Raw genomic sequence first — 23,115 nt, forward strand, 5'->3', positions numbered from 1 at the left:
GGATTGTTTCCATGTCCAGAGCAGAGACTGGACAGGGACAGAAAGGTGGGAGCAAGAGATGAAAAGAATCACCCCAAGATGAACACCCACCTCTGTGAGGCAGAAGCCTGAGATAACAAACTGGTAGCAAAGTAGCATATACAATTTCCTTATTGCATTACCTTCTGGTCATTGAAGCTTGCTGTGCAAAATCAAACCCAAAAACAGTTATGTGGTAAAATTATAGGTTAATTAATAGAAAAAAAAGAGCTACTTTTCAGACTTCTAAAGTAAAGGTATTGATACTTCCTTATATTCATGCATTAGATAACTTCATCCTTTTATATCCTACCAAGTACTGTAAGTTTATTTGATTGCAGACAATCAAGAAAATTCAATTCCAAAAGAAATCCCCAACATGGTAACCAATTTTTCTTTTTTTTTAACTTTTGTTTTGTTTCAATATAGTTAAAAATCATAGTAGCAAACAACCTATTTAAAAAGCATAGAAACTGGTCATCGCCTTCGGAGTCTAAACCCAAGAAAGGCTGATTTTTTTCAAGCTAACCTATGCCATGGTAAGGTATCAACTCATTTCAGAAGTTTTATGTGGCCTATAAATGTCTATGACTTCTGTGAAGAGGTTTTTTATTTACCATTGTTAGACCTCGGAAGTTGCAATTTGGGTTTAGATGTCAATATTTGTCAGCAAAGCACAAAACTTCATCTGGAGAAATAGAGCATGAAATCACTTTCTCACCCTGCTTCTGTGCATCATACCTAACAACACTGAAACTTAAAAAAAAAAAAAATCCACACCAGTACTAAAGTGGTGTAAAAATAAATTGTCAGATTATTTTCTCAACTCAAAATCAAATCCAGAAGTACACACACTTTCATAGGCAGCTAGAAATCTGAACATCTCGTTGCAATTGCTGCAATACCTTTACCTTTTATTTTTCATAATCGAAACCAAAAGCTAAAAGAACCTCTAAGTCTCACCTTTGCATAGAAATAGAGAAGCAGAAGGACCTTCCTAAGTACTCTTCCTCTTCCCAGGCTGTAAAACTGTTATCTTCAACCTTTAGAGGATACGAGACTGACTTCCCAAAGGCATCCCTGAGGTTGGTCTGCAATTAGAGGTGAAAGGTGCAAGTGAAGGGTGGACGGGAGCCACCTTGCTGATCTGGCAGGCTGCACGTGTACCCAGAGAAGGCCTGCCTTAGCTAACTCCCTTATGTGAACATCACAATATATGGGAAAGTCACAGTTCAATGCTGTCTTGCTTCTGGTTCTTATTGAGGGCTTCAGATCAGCTCTGTGGTGTTTTATGAAAAAAGAAACCAGCAACAACAAAACTTAACCAGTAAAGAAATGTAACTACTCAAAGAAATCTATTGCACTTAAAGGAGACCTAAACTCTTATGTAGTAAGAGAAGCCACTTAAAGGTTTTTAGAATTCTAGGAAGTATTTTACATAAAAAAAGAAAGGGGGGGGGAGGCGGGGGGAAGTCTCAAACCAAGGCTCCTGCCACCCTGTTAGAAACTTGTACAATTAAACGTATAAATTTAAATTACTATGTATGTGTTGGAGGGGTGGAAACAAAAAAAATTAAATTGGTTGAAGCTTCTACATTTGTAGCTGCTCATTCAGGCCTTTGGCTGGCACAGTTGATTAAGAGAATGATTTATCAGGCAAATGGCAGCTCTGTTCTTGTCTGCTGCTTTCTGTTCAAGCTTCCTCTGTCCTGTCTTCATCCTTTAATCCTTCGCTTCTTCTCTGTTTACCCTGCTCTATCTTTTTTGTTATTATTGAAGGGGAAAAAAATAAAGTAGGTTTTAATCTCTACCTCATGTTTCCCTCAAGGTAGAGAGGGAAATGATTGTCAAAAAGGGATAGAGACTGGATACTGTGGTTAGCTGGTAATTCTTGTCACCCGCTCCGGAGATGGAGCCATAATTGTGATCGCCTATTGCCTAGAAGAAGGATATAAAATTATAGGTCTTCCTTCCCTGATGCCTTTTTCATCCTTGAACAGACTGCTTTAGTCACTAGGGTTTTCAGGCTGAACCCATCCTGAATATTTAATTCGTGTTTAAAGAGGGAAGGTCTCTCACTGTTGTAAACAGAGCTAACATTTTTGTGGGGTTGAAACTTAAGGTGTTCACACACTGCTGCAAATCCCTAATGTAACTTCAAAGTTGTAAATTTTGAAGGAGCTGAATAGATAAACACAGGAGGAGTTGATATGACAAAATTCAGGCTCTTTGCACTGGATCATTAAGCACAATTAGTTGCACCACCCTTGTTACAAGGCAGTAAGAGTAAGCAGTACAGATGTAATAAAAGACAGTACATCGTTGATAACCAATCTACATTCAGCTTACTACCACCTGTAAATGCAAGCAATATGTTTCTTTTAAACAGGCCCGGAAAGTGGCTCCCAGGATACCTTTAGGGAATGTGTACTTTTTGAACTAATTAATCACTGGATGTCATCACTGCTCCACTCCACTGCATATGAAACAGCAGTTCTCTGGCACTTAAAAATCTGAGGCAGAAGGAGGTTCAAGTGAAAGAGTTTAAGGGAAATATAACTTCAGTGCAAGAGAGATTAGCAGAAGTTAATTCCAAATGAAAATGGGCAATTTATCAGTGTAGCTTTTTTGTATTATGGATGAGTTTCCTTCATTATTTGCATTATTTTAATGCATATCAACTGAGAAGTTTTTCCTTTTTTCCTTTGTAGTAACATATTAAGTGAATGCTCTTTTGGCAAAAAATGGGCATGACAGGCACGTATTACAGAAATAAAGGCTGTTTAAGCTCTCTGCCAACGTATGTTGGCCCTAAGAACCCTGCCAATACAGTGTTTTATAGTGAAGAAAGGCAACTTTTTTTTCTTTTTTTTTTCCAAATACGGGTGTTTTTTGTTATATGTACAAACAGAAGCAGGACACCAAAGCATGAATTTTCACTAGTGACCATAAGGCAGAATATGAACCAAGGTCTCCAGAGGGGAAAGGCTAATGCACTAACCTACTGCACCACCAAGTCCCCTTCACTTTCCAATTATCACAGAACCTCTCCCACTGCTGTGACATTCTCCCTGCCACATAGGTCAAAAAGTGAGTTACTGTCAAAAGCGATTCATCTATCAGCTGGCTCAGGAATTCTATAGAATAAAATGACCGGTGCTTTTCCCGCGTATGGCTGCAATACTACACATTTACTTTCAGGCTTCTTATATCTGAAATCATGACAGCTTTTTCATTCATACAGTATCATGTCATATCAGATTTAGAGACATCTTGTAAGAGGAAAAAACCTCACTGGTATCTCTTTCATAATAAAGTTCGGGTTTATAGTTACTACAAAACAAAGACCTCTGCTCAAATAGCTTTATTTCTAATCCATAGAATGATGTATGAGAGGTCTGGTTTTATATATACAGCCACACTACGAAAGTGATCCAAATATATTTTTGGTTTTTTTTCTAGCATGTATTTTTATTATGAAAAAAGTAAGCTGCTTACAAAGTCAGAAAAGTAACTTAAAACACTTAAAACTCAAAATGCTATGATATTTCACACACCCCACAAATGTCCCATGTTCTGCACCTCATAAAAAAAAATATCAAGTGACCCTATGCAATGTTCACAGGAGTAGTTTATTTGTACCTGTATCTCTCCTGCCTGGAATAAAACCATTTTTTCAAACCTAGCAGATTTACTCTAATGTTGAAAAGTCATTTTTCCAAACACTCTTTTAATAGTATGAGATTTCTCTTCCTTGAAGGATTTAATATTTTAGTACTGCAGATTAAACAACACTGAGTGGTTTCAACCTGTGAACCCTTTTTGCTCTCTTTTTAAGGTTATTGGCTTCATTTTGCCTCAAATTGTCACACAAGCTTACTAAAGATGCTAAATATTTATGAAGTTCTTGGCCTCAATGGTATGAATCAGTGAGTTGAAAATTAGATATTTAACAGATTAATCAAAGTCTCCATTTTATACTAACAGTTAGCTGCAGTTATGTTGGTGTTTAAAGACTTTATTTTCTCCTGAACTTCTACTTTTCAGCTCTGCTCTTGTTGCAAGTCCAGGAAAAAGAACAAATACAAACAAAAAACCCTCTTACGTTATTTCACAGTACTTTAATACAGTTGCTCATTCTGACTGTTTTGTAAATGAGGTCTGTAAGTCAGGATCCCCCACTAAAAATTCACCTCTAACTTCAAAAAATTCCACCCAGGGCTCTGCCAGCTTCATTGATCCTACTGCAGTTGTACCACTGCTGTGTCATCACCTCCCTGCCAATCCTCTGCATTTGCTTCACACAGACATAGTGCGCATAAAACAGTTAGAAAAGTATTCACTTCCTTTCTTCCTAAATATCTGTTCAAAACTAAATCCTATAAATTTGCCAGGGATTGGTTATATAGACCAATTTTATGTTGTACAACTTCATCTTTATAAGAGATTCTGAGGGTAAATTATTTCCTAATACCTGTTCTTCAGACATCAGGCTAATAACTAATGAAATGTTGCTAAAAGAAAACAGCTAGCAGAATGCCTATGAATTTTTACTTCATTAAAAATCTTGGCATATTATTGCCTTTTAACAGATTTACTAGAAAAATTCTAATTAAAAAGTTTCAATAATGAAACTGAGGTAGAGTTTTCCCTTTCTTTATGGAACCTATCCTTCAAAAGTTGTGAATTAAACAAGCCTCTGAACTAAAGAAACAAGATTCTAGTTTATTATTACTGTCAGAGAATAAAAATAAATGCAGTTCTTCATATTCAAGATATAGTACAAGGAAGTGTCTCATGCAAGATCTCAGAATTTAGTTGCCCTTTATATTAATCACTCTTGAACCAAAATTATTCTTACATTATTATTTAATAGCATTTTCCTACATTCTATATATAACTTTCAGGCATTTACTTTTATTTAATGGCTTCATATTATGTAAAGTTGATATATCAACCTTTAAATTACAATACTTTTAAGGAAACCTTAATTATTATATTTGGTTTACATATATAATCAAAAATGCACTGCAAATGGTGATTCACAAAAGAAAGAAAAGGAATAATTGCATGGACTAAAATACCATACCTAAAAGACCTCAGATGCAATTTCCTTAAAAAGAATTTAAAAATCACAGTCTCTAGCTTTAAAATAGATAATGCTACTGTTTTGGTCTGTGAAAAAGTATGCTGTAATTAGCTAGTACTACACAGTAAAATGATTTTTCAAAGAAGTTCCAAAAGCTACTTTTTTTTTTTTTTTTTTTTTTAATCAGCTGAAATATGTAGATAATACGCTGGTTTGATTGCCTATAATATTTAGTCTTCATCAGCTGCAAAAAGATTTTCTGTGATTTAGCATACCTAGAATTTCAGCTAACAACATGGAGTTTCTTTGGAAGAAGGAAAACATTTTAAAATAGCAATTACCACTATAATTGCAAATAGCTGAAAGTTTTTTAATTTTTGATAGTCTGATTCTAGGCTTGATTTGCAAGATCATTTTTGATTGCATTCCTCTGTGAATCTTCTTGTTGACTTGCATGCTTTTCTTGTGTTTCTTTTTTTTATTATTACCTATAGCATTGGTAGAAACTCATCTAAAAACTGGGGAAACAGTAGGTCAAAAGAATCAGGAAGGGCGAAGGTAAAGGTGTTTGTGAGTCTCTCACATGGGTAGCCCATCTTCTTTCAAAATGCCTGCAGAACATATTCCAAAGGGTTCTTCTAAGCAGATTTTATAGAGGAGTTACTTTACAAAATATTTTTAGTTGGAATGAACTCATACAAAAATATTAATAATTGTCCTAATAAATTCCTTTTAACTGCTATTCTTTATCTCATTTCACTTCAGCCGTTAAACTAAAAACCAACCAGATCACCAGATCAGTCTTCCTCCTGTCTTCTTCTAATTCAAATTAACACAGCTCTTCCTCAGGCTGAATGTTCACAGTCCTAAATGCATATGGTATGGCCATACACAACTCTTCTTCGATCAGGTTTTCAGCAAATCTGATTGCTTTGTACCATCAATTGCATTGGTGAGAACCATAGTAACGACAATCGGGAGACGTGGGTCTGTGAAATGTTTCACACTATTTTGAAAGTACTTCTGTATCGCTCGTGCCATCCAGTTTGGAAAACCCTTTCTTACTTGATAGCACTTTATGCATTTGGGTTTTTTACTTCTCAGAGCGTGTAACTATTGATGCTGCCTTGTATTGCACATGATTACACATGGAAAAATCTTCACCTATGACAGTCTTAAGTTGCTGCTTAACACTGACACACACACATTTTAAAGAAGCCATTGAGAAAGTGCAGCTAAAATGTGGATGGCTATGTGAATCATTTCCTTCCATTCATCACAATCATAAAGGATGGAATCAGTTATTAAACATAATGAGTAAAATTCATTATTAGTAAAGCAATACAACAATTTAGCAAGAACAACTGACTATTGTCAGTGTTCATAATATGGATTACAGAGTAATATCAATATACATATATAATTTACACTATATTTTACAATAGTTCAGTATTTAATAACCATGAAGAGACTGAGGAAAATCGGAATGACTAAGGGCATGTCAAAGACAAAGATGAAAGTGTTTTGAGATGCATGGTCTGATGAGTCATCTCTTATGACTGGACAGATTCTAAAAAAATTGCTTTCACACTCCCTTTTAAATTCTGGTTTTTTGAGCACATTCATATTTTTATATATTTGCCCTTCAGACATTACAGGATTGTCTGATGGAATAAGAGAAATGGCATCTTCCAGAAAGTGAAGTTTCAGTGTCGATTTATTAATTATTTTCCTACTTCCTTTTGTAAAATTTCATGTGAGTGCAATTAAAAAGATGAGGAAAGTTTTTTTTTTAATTGCCTCACCTTCAGATTTGTAGGCTGCATGTGAAGGATTGAAAATCAGTTCTTTGTTTACCCTTACCTGCAAGGACAGGAATTTCAAAATTTTTAAGTTGGTATTCACAAATTTGAACAAATAGCTCTACTCTCAGTTATATTTTATAACTGCATTTAGTATTTGTCCAAAAGAACATAACTAAGAAAAAAAAGAGACTGAGAATATCCCACTTGTTTGGAAAGTAAGGCCATTATGAGCTAGATATGGTAATTATTATCTTCAGGGTTATGAAATGTACTGAGCATATGGCAATTTACATTTACTTAATTACATGTAGACTTAATTAATTGGTAGATTTACCTGTATATTTACTAACATTTTCTCTCCTTTAAAAACAAATTTTACAAAAGCATGTTAAGTGTTAGCATTAGAGCACAATAGAAGTATGTTCTTTGATAGGAAAAAAATGCCAGTAGGGTGTGCTTCTTACAACTACATGTATTTCTAAAAATTCAAAGGAGCAGTTTAAGAGACCTAAATAGTTTACCAACTGGCAATGGACGTTTATGGAAGGACTTTCAAGGATCAGACATTTTCTGAACTGTCACTTTTAAATGTCTGAAAATAGGTATTTTAGGATTGGGCTGGTGTAAAATGCCCGGAACATAGGCTCTTAGTGGAGTGTGCTGCCTCTCACCGATTTGTTTTGGCAGAAATAAAGGATCATTCACCAAAAGGCTGAAAAAGACTCCGCTGAATATGCCTAAAATCATAGGAGTTACATAAAAGTGGCAACCTTTCCTATAAAAATAGCTTACACATTTCTACCAATTTCATCAGTTACAACTTAATGTAATAGGACTAGCGCAGTATGTTTAAGGATTACTAACCTGGGTAATTCTATACATGCTCATGAACAGACCACCACTTGCTTTTTTTTTTTTTAAAAAAAAAAAAAAGGGGGGCAGTAATAAAGTCATCTTTTTCCAGCAACATTTCCAGTGAACCCCAAATACGATTTTCTGCTGCTTTATTCATTCATGGAAAGCTTATAAACTTTACCTGAAAGCATGCTGCAGTCATCCATGAATTGCCTTTTCTAGTCTCCTGTATCTATCTGGTTTTCAGTATTTTCCTCTTTTGATTTCATAATATTACATAGTCTTATTGTAGTGTATATGAATATACAGTCCCTAGTAAAATGGGGTCCAAATGACAGCGCAAGTTTCATACTATATAATAAAAAGACCAGTGACACCAGTAACACCACAGAGCCCTCAGTATGAACTCTGAATTCCTGCTTTCCCTGGAAAAGGTGCACTGTATCAACTTTAACAACGTGAGAGATGCATTCCATTAGTAAATTCTCACCATGGACAACTACATACAATTAATTCACCAACCAATTACAAAACCAGGCAATTTTCCAACTCCTGTACCTGCAGACCAAGCCAGTGACACAGTCACCTTAGCTCCTTTCACAAAGCAGATCTTTGTAACACCTCACATATGGAGTAAGGCAACTGAAATCCTGTAATTTTAATAACATCCAATCTGCCTGTCAAATCAAACTATTGTCTCAATGACAAGTAATAAAGGCAGCTTGAACACACTGTGAGTCAGGAGTAATAATTGATCTCTTAAATATTTTTTCCCATGCTATGAACCTTACGCTTCAAACAGGCGTATCCCGACTATACTCCCGACAGCCACTTCAAAGCGTGGTGATGGCAACATAGTTATGCTATAAGTAAGTCCAGTTCTTATAAGTTTCCTCAGTATTCCACACCAATGCATTTTATTAATGTGATTAAATCACGTGTTTTACAATGCAAAGTTGTAGGTGAATTTGTATTTTGGTTAGTAACAGTTTGGATGCAGATACAGTATCAAAAGGGTAGACATACCTTCAAATAATTCAAAGGGGGAAATGTTCACGTCATCTTTTGACCTTCCCCAAAAACTTCCCTCTGTTTTCATCATCCCATTTTCTATGAGATGTCACAGATGTTTGCATACGCATTTTTATATGTCCATTTCAATGAAGGAAATTTATGTCTAAACTTCTGTAAAAAACTATTAGTCTTTATACGCTTTTTTCATATTTTCTTCCAGAAGCTGTTTCTTTTCCTGAAATTCTTAGGCAGTTCATAATGTGATTTATAATTTTCTTCTATAAATTATGTCTCTTCCAGACATGAATGTGAAAGACACAGAAATTAGTGATTTTTATTAAAGACCTGTTTCTTTCTAATATAGGAGAAAGATACATTGTTTGCCAAAAGCCAACATTAAAAATAGTTTTAAAGGTAAGGGAAAAGCTTGCCAGCAGGTTTGTAAAAAAAAAAAAAAAAAAAAAAAAAAAAATCTTCTTAGGTGAATTATTTCTTTGCTGGTCTTTAGCACAGGTTCTGAACAGTCTCCTGCATATTCACTCCTGTCCTTCCCAAACAAAACTGAGCCTGAGATCAATCATTTTTTTTAGTAGTTAAGAATAAGATGAAACTTAAAAATGCCATGAAAACAAGAGGAGTTTGTAGTGAACAGAATGCGGTGCAGCTTTCTTTAGGCAGAATTACAAATCAAATAAGAAAATATATTTTTCTACCTGAATAAAAAAACCAGACATCCACTCTCATCTCTATCACCTCTAATGTGCATTCATAAGTAAAGCAGTCAAGATTGTTCTTATGCTAAATAAAAATGTAATTTAAAGTGATAATTGATATCAGCAAGCATATTTAGATAAAATAAAAAGGAAAGAGTAAGATTTAAAAACCAATTGAGGCATCTGAAGTGGGACTTTGGTTGAATACTGGTATGTAAATTGAAGACATAAAAAGACATACATAAACACATAAGCTTTTATCGCTAATATTCCCATGTTGCCTAGTCTTCTGCTTATGCACATGTCTAAAACTACACCAGGCAATTCAAGGCTGAGGGTTCAACACCTAAACCTGACCGAGACTCTCAGACTAAGCAGTTCCCTGATGTATTTTCGCTGGAGCGTACAAGCTTCCTTGCCACGCACTGCAGAGAGAGCCTTGGCACCTGACCCGCAGGGATACTGGTTCCCACTCAAGCTCTCCACATATTAAGAGTATGCAACACGGAGAGTCACATAATGCAAGTTATTTTACAGCTCCAACTCCCTGAATAAACCCTTATGCACACATATTTAAACAACCCTAAAAGCCTTCAACACAGCAATCATGGGAGATTCTCTCTAAAATAGCAAACTGAGAGTTACAGTGTTTGCACTTCACTCATTAATACCATCCGTTAATTTGTAGATGTGTTTATTGATGTGCCATTATCAACATATCCTATATTCATAGACAATAAAAATACCATTTAGGTGTAATGGGAATGGCGTATTTACAGGATATGCATTAACTATTGAGGAAAAAAATACTATTACTGACACAATTCCCCAACACCACCTCAAAAGGCACTATCAGCTGGCATACATATGCAAACAAGTTCAAACAGATTTCCCATTGCTAATACGGAACTAGTTTATCCCGCAAATACACAGTGTCCCCTGCTGTGATGAAAGGAGACATGCCCAACATATTAAAGGTATGCCGAACAAAGAAAGAGATTTTAGGAAAAGACCCAATTGTTATAAAAGTACAATGCTAAAACATGCACTCCACAGCACCAACGACTACCGATCAAAGAAACACAGCCTTGATATTTAACTGCACCCTCAATTTGATATTGAAACAAAAATGTATAAGAAGAAGGAATCAGTGTCATATACTGAAAATTACCTTATTTGTTGTGGAAGGCAATTATCAAAAGTTCAACAACCAGGATTTTCATAACCAGCTTCAGTCATTTCATAATATGCCAATATGCAACTTGGCTACAAGTATATACCCCCACTAGAAAAACAGAACTTCAGCTCTTTCTGCTGAATTAATGTTGATGTAAACACTAATAAACTTAACTTTGGTTAAGGAGATGTGTTGAAAGATCAGCTGATAGTGTTCATCAACCTAACATCACTAGGAAACATTTTATGGGCAGACAGAAAAAAATTATTTTAGTTATCAAAATATCATCCTATTGAAATAAGCAGAAAAAACCCTACCTTGATTTACTCAACAAACTGAAAAATTCATATACCTATATTCAGTTAGAATACTCCAAATGCTTTTATATCGATTTTGCAACTTTTAGTATAAATTAACTAATAAATATTACTAAAAGTTTTTCAAAGCTATTCTTCAAAAAAAACCTTTCACTTTTAAAAAATTCTTTTTTATAATTGCAAAAGTGTCAAAACATCATTTTTCAAATTAAATTAGGGATCTTCTAATACTGACCCATACTAATGCCCCTTCTAATTTCAAAGCATGAATTATTTCTATTGAAAAACAATTTTGATGGAGAACACCAAATCGAGTTCTACCACCTGCTCTTCGGAGGTTGAGAATAAATTTTAATTGTATAGCTCAATGTGTTAATACCTTTCTTTAAAAAGTTATTAATTTTCATAGAACTAATAAGCCATCAAGAGCTATCAGTAATATTTTTCAATTTAAAAAACACTTGTTCCATTCCATTATTTTTCATTTTTTATATTTCAATTTAGAAAAACATCTTGAAAAATCAGTATATTTACCACATCTGTAGAAATTCTACATGTTAATTTGTGCATACTAAACCTTTTGAAAGCATCCAGCTCAAATTTTTCAACTTATTTATAGCTGACTCTTTGCCCTTGTTTTTCCTATTCTCTGCAGCACTGTAGCCCTTTTGAAGAAAAGAGCTGAAGCTAGAGAAATATGCTCATTATCAAATACCTTAAGCATTATATATCTGAGTATCTATAAAGCATAAGAAGCCAAACGAAAACTATCCTTGAAAACAAATCAATCTAATTAATTAATTGAAGATAAGTCTCTACACAGATGTTCAAGAAGTTCAAGTAGTGAGAGGAGCATGACACATAGGGAACAGCAGCTGGCTTCTTGCTCATCTTGCTTTCTTGGGGTTTGTGTTATTGTTTCTATTCCACGTTTTCAGACTTGTGCAGTTTTGCCAGTTCTGACAGTCATATCTGATTTTTGGTTTTGCCTCAGCAAAACCATGGAAGCCCTGAGTAATCTTCCTCCCCAGTTCCCTGCAAGGGCCTGTTCCTTGCTGCCTGGTGACACCCATGGTGGTCTCCTTACCTGCGTCACCTGAGGGGTCTGCTCAGGCGGCGCTGCCCCAGCAGCTGCTCCTGCCTCCTCAGGGAAGCGTCAGGAGGAGTATATTGATTCAGGTAATTCGTTTTTAGGATAGTAAATTATTTTAATGGAGGAAAGATTTGTCATGATATGCATGCTCAGTCTGATTGGGGAATGGATTAAGGCCCCGTTATAAAAACAGAGTGCTTTCAAAGAAACCTTTCTTTTAGCATAGCATGATACCGTCCAGAAGGTGCGGATGACAAGGCTTTCCCTTGGCAAGAGCAATGATTTCATTACACACCATCACTAACAGCTCTGTTTTCCTATGAACAAGAAAAGGACACATTTGCAGCTTTAGAATATAACATAAACTAATTGCAGGAAGATCATGCCAGACTAAACCAATAGATTTATTTTCATAAGATAACTCATATGCTTGATGAAATATCTATCTTGATCTCAGCGAGGTATTTCATACAATGCCACATGTTAAAGTTGAAACTACATCGGCTAGCAGTGAAATTGAAAGGCAGATAAGGAATTAGCTGAAGAAGAAGTGGCAGTAAGTTTTCTGAAAGGTAAAATGTCAGGCTGAGAGGTAGTTAACAACCAAGAGGCAAATTTTGGCACAAAAATTATTTATAAATTCAGAATGAAAAAATTAGAATGGAAAAGTAAATAAGTTTCTAGAAGAAAGTCCAAGAAAAGATTTCTATCAGGAAAAGCAAAAACTTCTAAGATGGGGTCTGCTAAGCTTCTGATGCTAAGACAAGAAACCTGGAGCTGAAGAGGGTCCCTGTTGGTTCTGGGTTTCAAAATTTCTTACCTCTTACATCCTTTTACGAAATTCTGTTATCTTAGCCGTCAGTGTACCACCACATTCTGTGTGTAGCCCATGCTTTGTCAAGGCACATGTATCTCCTGAATTACCCTTTTTGAATTACTCAAACTATTATTCTTAGGACTTATCACTCATGACCTCTGTGATAAGGTCCCTCACCCTCAAAAGCCCATTTAAGCCATTTTCACTGAAAAAGTAATCAATGCATTTCTTTGCTACCTCTAGCTTTACTGTTGTGGCTTCTCTCATTCTTATTAGTTGCCTTGCTCAATTCTTCACCATTTCTTCCTGCTTTTCTGTTTTTTCTTAATAGTCATTAAATCTTGTTAACACTGTTTTTCTTAGCAAATATGAGGAATGCAAATAGCAATGATTCATTCTTTTGCATGCATTACCTGCCAGATTCACAGTTCAACTTTGCTTTTAGAAATTATCTTGTCTAAACCACCTATATCAATACTACAGATTTTGGAGAAACTAAATAAAACAGAATTATATTTAAGCTTTTCTCCTTTGTCCTCATCAACTTGGAAAAAAATGCACTAAAAATGTAGTGTATCATAGAATTAGGGAGTAAATATTCTGGTATTGTTCTTTCCATTTACATATTCTGGGTTTATCTGAAGTTCATCATGCCTATTTCTGGACTTACTGTATATGGGTAAGACATGTATAATCAACCCTTAAACCAAATTTCTTTCCTTCTCTGTGTGTAGGTGTTCTGCAAGCAGCTGTTCTGCCTGTGAACTAAAAATTAAAAAATATCCTTACCTTTTAGGTGGATCTGTGATAAGCTTCACTCTGCTGGAAATTGCTCTCATATACATCATGCAGAAGCCTTACAGGCTAGGAGACCGGTACCTAATAAAAAATTCAAAGTCACTGCACGTAATAGGTAATGAAGTGCTGGTTCTAGGCAGCAGCACAGGAACTTCAGGTGTTTGCTTAATATTCACTAAGCATATTCCTAAATAGTCCATGCACATTTTTAAAAATTTCTTTCACATAATGCTGCACCTTTTTAGATACTATAAAAGACACTTGTTCAATAATATCCACTAAGTAGCTGGGCCTGGGGAAAAGGTATCATTTGCACAAAAGAATTAGAAAGACATTTAGCAGAAAATGACATCTCTTTGAATACAGCATTCCAGTAAAATACTATAAGAACTTAGGCAAAGCAAGTTAATGTTTGCATTACTTATATTTCATTTGCAAAAAAGAATCTGAATTATTAATTTAAACATATTTAAGGCCTAAATAGCATAGACAGGAACACATGAACAAGTAATGATCATATACATACATTAAAAAATGTACTGTAGTTATTGAGCTTTTGAATTAGTAAAATAACATACATGAATAAAATAAAATGACTCTTGTTTTTAACTTCTTTTTTCTCTTCCTACATTACTAGAGTCACTTAGTTTTCACAGATTTTTGCCACTCGGCTTTCATATACTGTCATTTTAATGGATTTGTAGGTACAAAAAATTAAAAAGTGATGAAAGAAGTAAAATTATATAATAGGAAAACCATAGCATGGAAGAAATTGAGGTATGTTGAGATTACCAGCTCTCAAGACCAATAAAATCTTAACACATGGCTCAAAATTTTAAAATCCTTTAAATTGGTCATCCAGTTTTACAAAAATCTAAGTTGTTTTGGCTTATAAAAGAGAAAGTCCACAGAGATTTTTACATAAAATAGCTTGCTGACAAAATTATTTTAAAACATTGAAAAATAGTATGTAAAAATGCAGGCTGAATCTGTCATTCTAACTGCACCAGGACAGCCCCTTCCTTAGTAAGAAAGCTTCTAACATCAGTAAGTCCACCTAGCAGCCTGTGAACAACGTGGCAGAACTCAGCCCTAAATTATCTTTAGAACCACATGTAGTGTACACCTTCTTTCTTCGTAATCCACATACAGTGTACAGTAGAAACAGACAGGCATAATTCTGTTCCCCTCACACAAAACTCTGAGATCCAGGAACTATCTGCCTCCCCCCCAAACCACACTGGACCTTCTTGTCATTTTACTGCCTTCTTGTATAAGTAATAAATCTAACGCAACACACAAATGTGTGTGTGTGTGTGTGTGTGCATGTGGCTGTATGTCTGTGTAAACCTCGAGTGGGAGAAAACACTACAGCAAAGGAACACAAGAGTGGAATTGATTGGCCTTACAAATATTCAGGCAACAGATTAACTGCTCTTAAACTCTTGGATTACTTTCCAATGTCCAATACTATTCCTTACTTCTTCCCAAGGAAGAGGAAAGAATTGCCTGTTTTTCATGAGAGGTAGGACCTTGAAAGACAGGTAATGGCCATTCTGCTGTACAATCATATTACCACAAACTGTGAAAACTTGATATTTAAGTTGAACAATAATTTCAGGGATGTGGATTTTAAAAAATGGTTATGTTCCTTCATCTTACTATGACATCTTTCTGTGGCAAGATAAACCTGATGTATACACATGTAACATTCATACAGAAGAAATGCTATAAGGGAGAAAAACGGGAGAAAAGGCAACATCTCCATCAATAAGCAAACATGGGCCAGGCACAAGAAATATACCCAAACCAGTTCAGATGCAGGTAGAGTACAATGGTAAGTGTATTTTTGCATGCCCGTTTAAATTCTGTAAGCCTCCATAAATGCAGTTATCATTACCATTGTTGCCTTATCATTCTCAGTGATTGCTCTCTTTCAGTCAAGTACAAAGGCAGGCTGAATATAAATGTTTTGTCATAAAACTGCTATTCAAACAATAAAAAGGGTTATAATAGTACTAAAAAAATCACCCCCAGGGCTGCAGCACAGGCTGGTACTATGCATATTGAGGCAGCACAAAGCAGTGCTAGTCACATACTTCTACCCATAGGACCCTTCCACTGCATCTGTACTTAATATCAGCATGTTGCCAAAAGTGATCCAGGTATTATCAGGTAGTCAAGATATACAGAATATTTTGGAATCTCATTTAATAAGATGAACACAGTTTAATATTATTGCATATTTGTATTGAATTCAGCAAATATCAACAAATTTAGCTTAAGGATTTGTCTTTAATTTTTTAAAAGAAAACTGCTTCAATTATGTTTTCTGCCTTTATCCAAAAATGCTTTTATTGATCCCAGGTCTAGCCACGTAGTGCCACCCAGGGGCCAACTGCAACATGGTTCAACACAGCCATCTTGACAAAGAGCCTCAAAAAAGCATTATGCAATACATCCCAGACCGGCTTCTGCACAGGCTTGAGTATTCTTTTTAAAATGTCTTAAAGGCTTTGGTATCCTTTTTTGTAGCATAGAGACAAGAAAGGTAGGGTCAGGTCAGGCAGGGAAGGGTGAAAGAACATGTAACAAGCAAGGGACCACCAAAACAAAACAAACAAATTACTCCCATAGAGTGACAGGATGGTTATCAGATTAAAAAAAAAAAAACAACAACAAAACAACAAAAAAAACCAAAACCAAAACAAGAAAGAAAAGACAAAAAGACAAAAATACAAAAAGAAAAAAAACCCCACAGGTAGAATTTAAAACAAAAGGTTTATCAGCACCAAAAGCCCACTGCCCTGGGTAAATGTGCTTCCTTGCAACAATAAAGACAAATAAAGTACTAAAAAAGGATAAAGCAGGAGATTACAGACCTAGCTGTGGTTTGATAAATGGCACTCTACTCCACTCTGCTTATTGTGTACTTCATACCTCGCTCTTGAATATGGAAGAGAATTTTATTAAAGATTTAGCCACGGTGGTGGTGGTGACTGGCTCACAGTAATTTTCCTACAAAGTAGTTTAATCTATCACAGGGCAGACAGTGCACCTTCTTACCATGTATCATATCTGTCTATTGAGTAAGTGCTATCCAAATCCAATTTCTTTTCATTTTTGGAACCCGTGATGCATATTCAAGATACATTTTCTTTTTGTCTGTGGCCTAAATTAGGTGCTGTATAAAGAAAAAAAAGAAGAAAAAAAAAAGTGAAGTAATGAAAAAGGCTGGACTCTGGAGGCTACATTTCTCAGCAGGCATTTTCTTTTTACTTCCCCCCAAAAAAGATTCAGTACAGTACTAATGATGCAAAACAATGGGCACGTACGGTTGGCACCGCACTCACGACACTGCCGGTGCACAGCCATACCGCCACAGCCTTGCTCCAGCTCTTACAGGTGAAACTCATAAAACCACTATATTAAAGCCTTAGCTTTCTTTAATAGTTCAATGCTTGTTTTCTGTATTTAATTAAAATAATGACCAAAATAATTGTGCTTTATTTTACTGAATTATCTGAGGCTGGAAAATCATTGGTTTAGGCAATCAAAAATAGAGCCCAAGGATTTAGAAAGTACAGAATGATTCTTTTCTTTTTGCCCAATCCAACCAAGCCTAAGATACAGCTTCTAACAATTTCTTCATTTTAACTGTAAATGACCTGTATGATTCAACAAGAATTTAAGAAACTAATTACTTCTTAATTCTGCTAATTTATCATTTCTGGTATTTCCTCCCAGACCATGGCTTTTGGGTTAGGAACTGGGGAATTTTTCCATTTCCTTACTCATGCATGTCTACCAAGCACATTTGCCTGAGAGAAATTCAAGATGACTAATCCAAAAATTGATCGTTACATATGGAGACCCCTTTTTTGGAGACTACCATTAATACAGAATATAGTAGTCCTCCCAGATCTCAGCATGAAGCACATCAAAGCATAAAATACACAGGTGGTTCAACAAACATTCCACAGGAAACTAAAGGTAATGATGGACTTTGTCCTTTGTGGTTTGTATCCTCTATGTATTAGTCTGCTCCATTCCCTTTGTTAAACCAGCATCTAAGATCAGTGTATGCATTTCAAAGTGATAATCAGAACATTTAATCCAATAACATGTTTGAATTTATGCCTGCTACGTTATGGGTGATTATCAGATGTTAAATTTACTGTGCCAAGGGAAAATAAACTTTATATATGCGATTATTTTTTTACCTGGAGTAGCTTCGAAGGGCAATTTTGGAAATGAGAGAAGAGTCTCAGCCTAGAAGAACTAGCTGATACCATAAAATCTATTCCAGCTTTGGTCCCATGGAAGAAGCATTTTCAGGTTGTATCAACAAGAACTTTTCTTTCAACTTGATCTTCTTTTTTGACATATGCAACAGGCTTAAACAGTTACCTCTAACATGTTTTTTCACTTGATGTCTGTGATATATTTTTCTCTTGGACGTTCTGTTTCTAACCTCTGTCTTCTTATCACCACATTTTTCCTTAATAATTTAAGCATCCCTATCCTAGTGCCTGTAGACATAGTCCTATCCAGGTCTGAGACTTCAGCAGCAGCAGAGACTACAAAGAATGGTGTTCACATACTCAAGTACTAATGATTTTCATCAGTCTCTTCAAAATGTGTGCAGGACTAACAATTCCAGTCCATATTTCACCTTAGACAAGACCACTGACAAAACAAGTCAGGTTAGCGTACTCTCAGTTTGCTGAAAGCTTATTACTCACTAGAAGTTGTTCTAAAAGTCTTTCCTGACCAGTTCCCTGCCTCTGCAAGGACAACACTTACCCTCATAGAGTAATTGAAAGGATTGCTAAATTTTTCATTTTATCATGGGATTTTTTCCCTGATTTCATTACAGATCATATTTTTGTCTAGTGAACAATATACACTATGTTAACATACACTTTGAATGAAAAAGCATACAGCTTACCTGTTTCATTTTCTACTATTTCAGTTTTTCCCATAGCGCTAATATTACAGAATCTCATTATTTCTTTGCTCAGATGTAAATCACTCAATGTCCTGTTTCTTCCAAGTCGACAGTTTAGTCATCTTTGACTGCGATATCCCTACTGCTTCTGTGAAGGGTATTCTCTGAGGTAGCACTCATGTAGCGATGTTCTGTGAGAGCCTGAAAATATTTTCAATGGAGTTGAAGATTGATGGAGTTTAATTCTTGCAATTTTTCCTCAAAAGGCAGGCTTTCTCTGGACTTTTTTTGTTTAGAAGTTACAGTTGTGGTGCTTCTTTTGGTCTTCTAATGCCTTTCTGCCTGATGTCTTTTTCGCAGCATGGCAGATCCTCTGTTGTATCCACAGCATCAGGGCACTGCCTAGTCTCTCTGACCATCCTTCTGGTCTTTAATCTTACTTATCAAAGTAAATGACTTTTTTAAATTTGGATTTGTCAGCACCATCTTTCCAAAGTTTTCTGTCCAAGGTCTCAGACCCATTTGGGTTTCAGAAAAAGGACTCAATTAGGTCCCCAACCAGCAATATTTAAATTTGTCTTTAATAACTCCCAAACGCTTTTACAGTTTCATCTTTGCTTAGAAAATGCCTAGAAAAAGTATCTGGTTTATATTTATATGGAATGGAATACTTTTCAAATTCCTCTAATACAACTAGTTTTCTTAGCTGATTTAACTGAGAACTACTGAAAACATCAAGTGATTGTCATCCTATCAAAAGAAATAACACTACCACTTAACATCTTTATTCTGGGGTATCTATTTCTTGCAGTTACTTACTGCAAGTGCTGTTTGTCCTACACATCTTCAGAGAATTTGTAATGGGTAGAGGTTTAACAACGCTCTTTTTCCATCAAGGATATTTTCTCAGTTACTTGTGGTATTTTATCTCATTTTACTTGTGGTATTACATTTTCTTGAGGAAATGTTCTGACCCAGGGAGTTTGACAGGGACCTGTATTGTTATGATTTGAGTTGCAGTCGTTCTCTGCTACACACTACTAGGTGCTACACACTTTACCGACAGTGCAATTTGCCATGGGCTTTCACAGCTACAGTTTCCCACAGATGGGATTAAAAACTTGTAGATAATAGCAGAGACAAGGTAACCAAAAAAAGGCATTACACAATCACTGTCAGTAAGGATGCTGTCCAGATAAGCAACAATATAAGCAAAGGTGAGCAAAACTAGACTTAAAGCTCTGATTTACATTAAATGTCATAGCACCAAGGAGGAAGGCTGCTCAGCTTCTATGCTGGAGGGAGAAACCTAACTGAAGTGTGCCACTGATGGGGGAAAGAGGATACTGGACATTTGAAGAAGATACTTTGAACCAAATATTTAAGACAAGAACTAAATAAATGAGCATCCCAGCTTTCACTTTAAATAGCGTGTCCATGTAATTACAAATACAAAAAAAGAAACTAAGGAGAGAATAAGTTCGGGAGCATCTCAGGCCAATCCAAAAGTTTTGAAAATCTGTCACTCTGCACATGAGAAAAATGCAATTGTACATGAAAGAGATCTATCAGCTTAGATATGTGCAGAAATAACTTGCTGTAGGAACAGAAGTACAGGAATGTTGCAAGTCAGAAACACTGACAGAAAGCATGGAGAAAAAAAAATTTCAAGATACTTGTTAGGATTAGATATACTTTTTTCTCTCCATCACATTCTGAATGTTACATTCATAAGAAGTCGGGATAATATCTAACCAGGAAGAAAAAATAGTTTAAATAGAAAAATCAGAAATCAGTAATACAGTGAAGAAAACTCTTACGGTACTTTAGAGTAGCTTGCAAACTGAATGATCCGAAAAACTGATTTGGCGATGCTGGTATAGGATGAACCTTCTTATCAAGTCAGAAACACTATACCTGAAATATAAACATGAACCTGCCTTGATGTCAAATACCTTCTTGGACGATTTATAATAGATTCACTGCCATTCCTGAGACAAATTAAAACTATATTCTTCTTTTCTTTCCATACAGAGGTGGGTCTTTTTCTGCAAACACCTGTATAACCTTAGAATTTTAAGTTGCATTGGTAACCAAGCACTAAAGCAGCTATTGCACATCTGCACACCTCTGGCTGTTTATACCTTCACTGGTTTGAGACAAAACCTTGCTTCAGCCAGACTGTGGACTAATCCCTAAGGCCAGATCATTCTTTGACAAAAGTAGGAAGTGTTGTCCTGGAATATTATTTCAGAGTAGCTGCCATATTTTAGCAGGCAGATATTTCTAAGAATCTGGTTTTGCATCCTTTGAGATGACTAAAAGCATCTCAAGGATCTACCTATTCACCTAGTTTACCACTTAAAGATTTTGAAACCTAGGTTCCTTTTCCAAGTTTTTCATTATAGAGTATTTAGAACCTTTCTCACCTTTCTGTTTTAAACCACTGTATGGGTTTTGGTCTTGACTGTCAATCAGAACAGTACACACTCATTTTTAATAATTGGATCTGAAGAACATGTTGAATTACTTCTTACTTCACAGAGAAGAATATGAATTAGAACAAATAGAATCTATATTGCAGCAAGAAATTAAGACTTAAGGTGAAGAGGTCTCAACATTACACATTCAGCGATCAAAGATGATATAAAATTGTTGTCTTAAAACAATCTAAAATTATCTATTAAACATTACTGCAAAATTCAGATTAAGCTTTAGAAAACCCAGTTGTACTGAAACACGGACATAAAGATACCTTTTCAACATAAAACCACGTTTTCATCATGGCATACTTCCATACTATCATCATGTGAAATATGTGTCACAATCTCAAATAAGATTAACCTGATCTGACTATTTCATAAAGTATTTATAGGCAACAGACCAAAGCCAGTAATTCTCCTAAATCAGAGCAGCTTTCCTGAAATCTTGGTAGCAGCTCAGGTACTCTACATAGACTCTACCTGAGAAACTGATCAAGGAATTATTTTTTTTTTTTCTAAGTAAAAAAATATATTTTTACTAATTCTGATTAATAGGATATACACGAACATATCTTTTTAGATTGTATTGATTTTCCCACCTAAAGCAAAAAAAAAATATCTGTCAGAGATCTAATCTCCATACAAGGATCAAAAGATATGCCAGATATGTCCAGATAACTGGCTTCACACTGTCTTCTCCCTTCTTAGCTGCTTCTGTCAAGTTTTATATCCTGTCTCGTCCATAGCAAGCACATACTTTTTTAGCCACCCTGCAAGATTTGGTTCTCAGTCTGGATCAGAAACACGGAGTAAACCAAGCAAGACATTCAGCATGTGGCAGCTGGGCAGAGCATGCTACTTTGAGGTAGGGAGGGTCCACACTGCTCTCTAACCTGGGTACCTCAAACTTTCAGTGAATATGAGGAGCATTTAGTAACCAAAGGCTCTACATGGCTGAAGAACTAAAAACCAGTCATTAACCACCACACACAGCCATCACATTCAGATGATGCTGTATAATACACACATTTGGTCTCTCTGTGTTTGGCATGCAAGTTGGACTCTTCACCGTTTGAGTAAGAGCTAGGAAGAAATTTTAAAATACAAATATGTTGATGTTGCTTAGACCCTTCAAAGGTTTTTTGAGAATTTTTAGCGCATATTTTTTCCCCTACAAAGGGAACATAACTCAATTACACAACAAATAAGTTCAGCTGTTATGGTTATGGATGCAGTAAACAAAAATGTAAAGAAACTTATTCCTGTTGAAAACACTAATAAAATCTAGCAGACATTCACAGATGCAGAAAAGTTCCCCAGTCCTCTTTGAGCTCATTAAGAAAGTGAATAAGGAAATTACCTCTTCTGCCTATGTATTCAATATCAGCTTTATCTAGAAACAGCACGGTTTCATTAGTATCTGTCACAACATTAGCATTATATTAGAAATGGCTTGAAGCCAATATCCCAGGTACCACAATCCCAAACCCTGGGAAAGGCCAGACACAGGTTGCACAACACAGACAGCCTTTGCATCTTATGAATGATGGTTTACTGCTGGAAAATTTTACTTTTCTTTCTTGATCTCATCTATCTCAGACTTTTTCATATAACCTATGGCTAACAATGTATTTTTCTAGGCTAAATTACTGAAGACATAATGATATTCAGAAAGTTAAAAAAAAAAAATCACTGAATTGTATTATTGCTCAATATAAATATTTGCCCAGAAGTGTTTCTCTAATCAATATTTAAAGTGAGTCAAGGAAGTTTAATAGCTAAATCTTGCTTTCATTACATGTCATCATCTTTTATCTGATAACTTCTGAAGCTATAGACCCCTCAGAGGTTCAGAGAAAGCAAACAATTAATTTCACAAAATTTTCATAAGAAAAAAATTCTTGTTTGAAAAAATATAACAAAACTGGATTAACATTTTCATGCAGTCACGATGGCACTAACATAATGCAATAATTTCTTTAATA

General features: G+C 35.4%; 1 long non-coding RNA gene across 1 annotated transcript in view; it reads right to left on the bottom strand.

Moving 5' to 3' along the window:
* The window catches only part of LOC121090413, a 182,760-nt gene that overhangs the window by 90,774 nt on the left and 68,871 nt on the right, over nt 1-23,115 (bottom strand). The window contains exon 3 of the long non-coding RNA XR_005828541.1: nt 13,688-13,777. This is a non-coding gene — a long non-coding RNA (uncharacterized LOC121090413). The remainder of the gene's footprint in view (nt 1-13,687; nt 13,778-23,115) is intronic.

Source organism: Falco naumanni, chromosome 6 (assembly GCF_017639655.2).
Source record: "Falco naumanni isolate bFalNau1 chromosome 6, bFalNau1.pat, whole genome shotgun sequence".
NCBI classification, from domain to species: Eukaryota; Metazoa; Chordata; class Aves; order Falconiformes; family Falconidae; genus Falco; species Falco naumanni.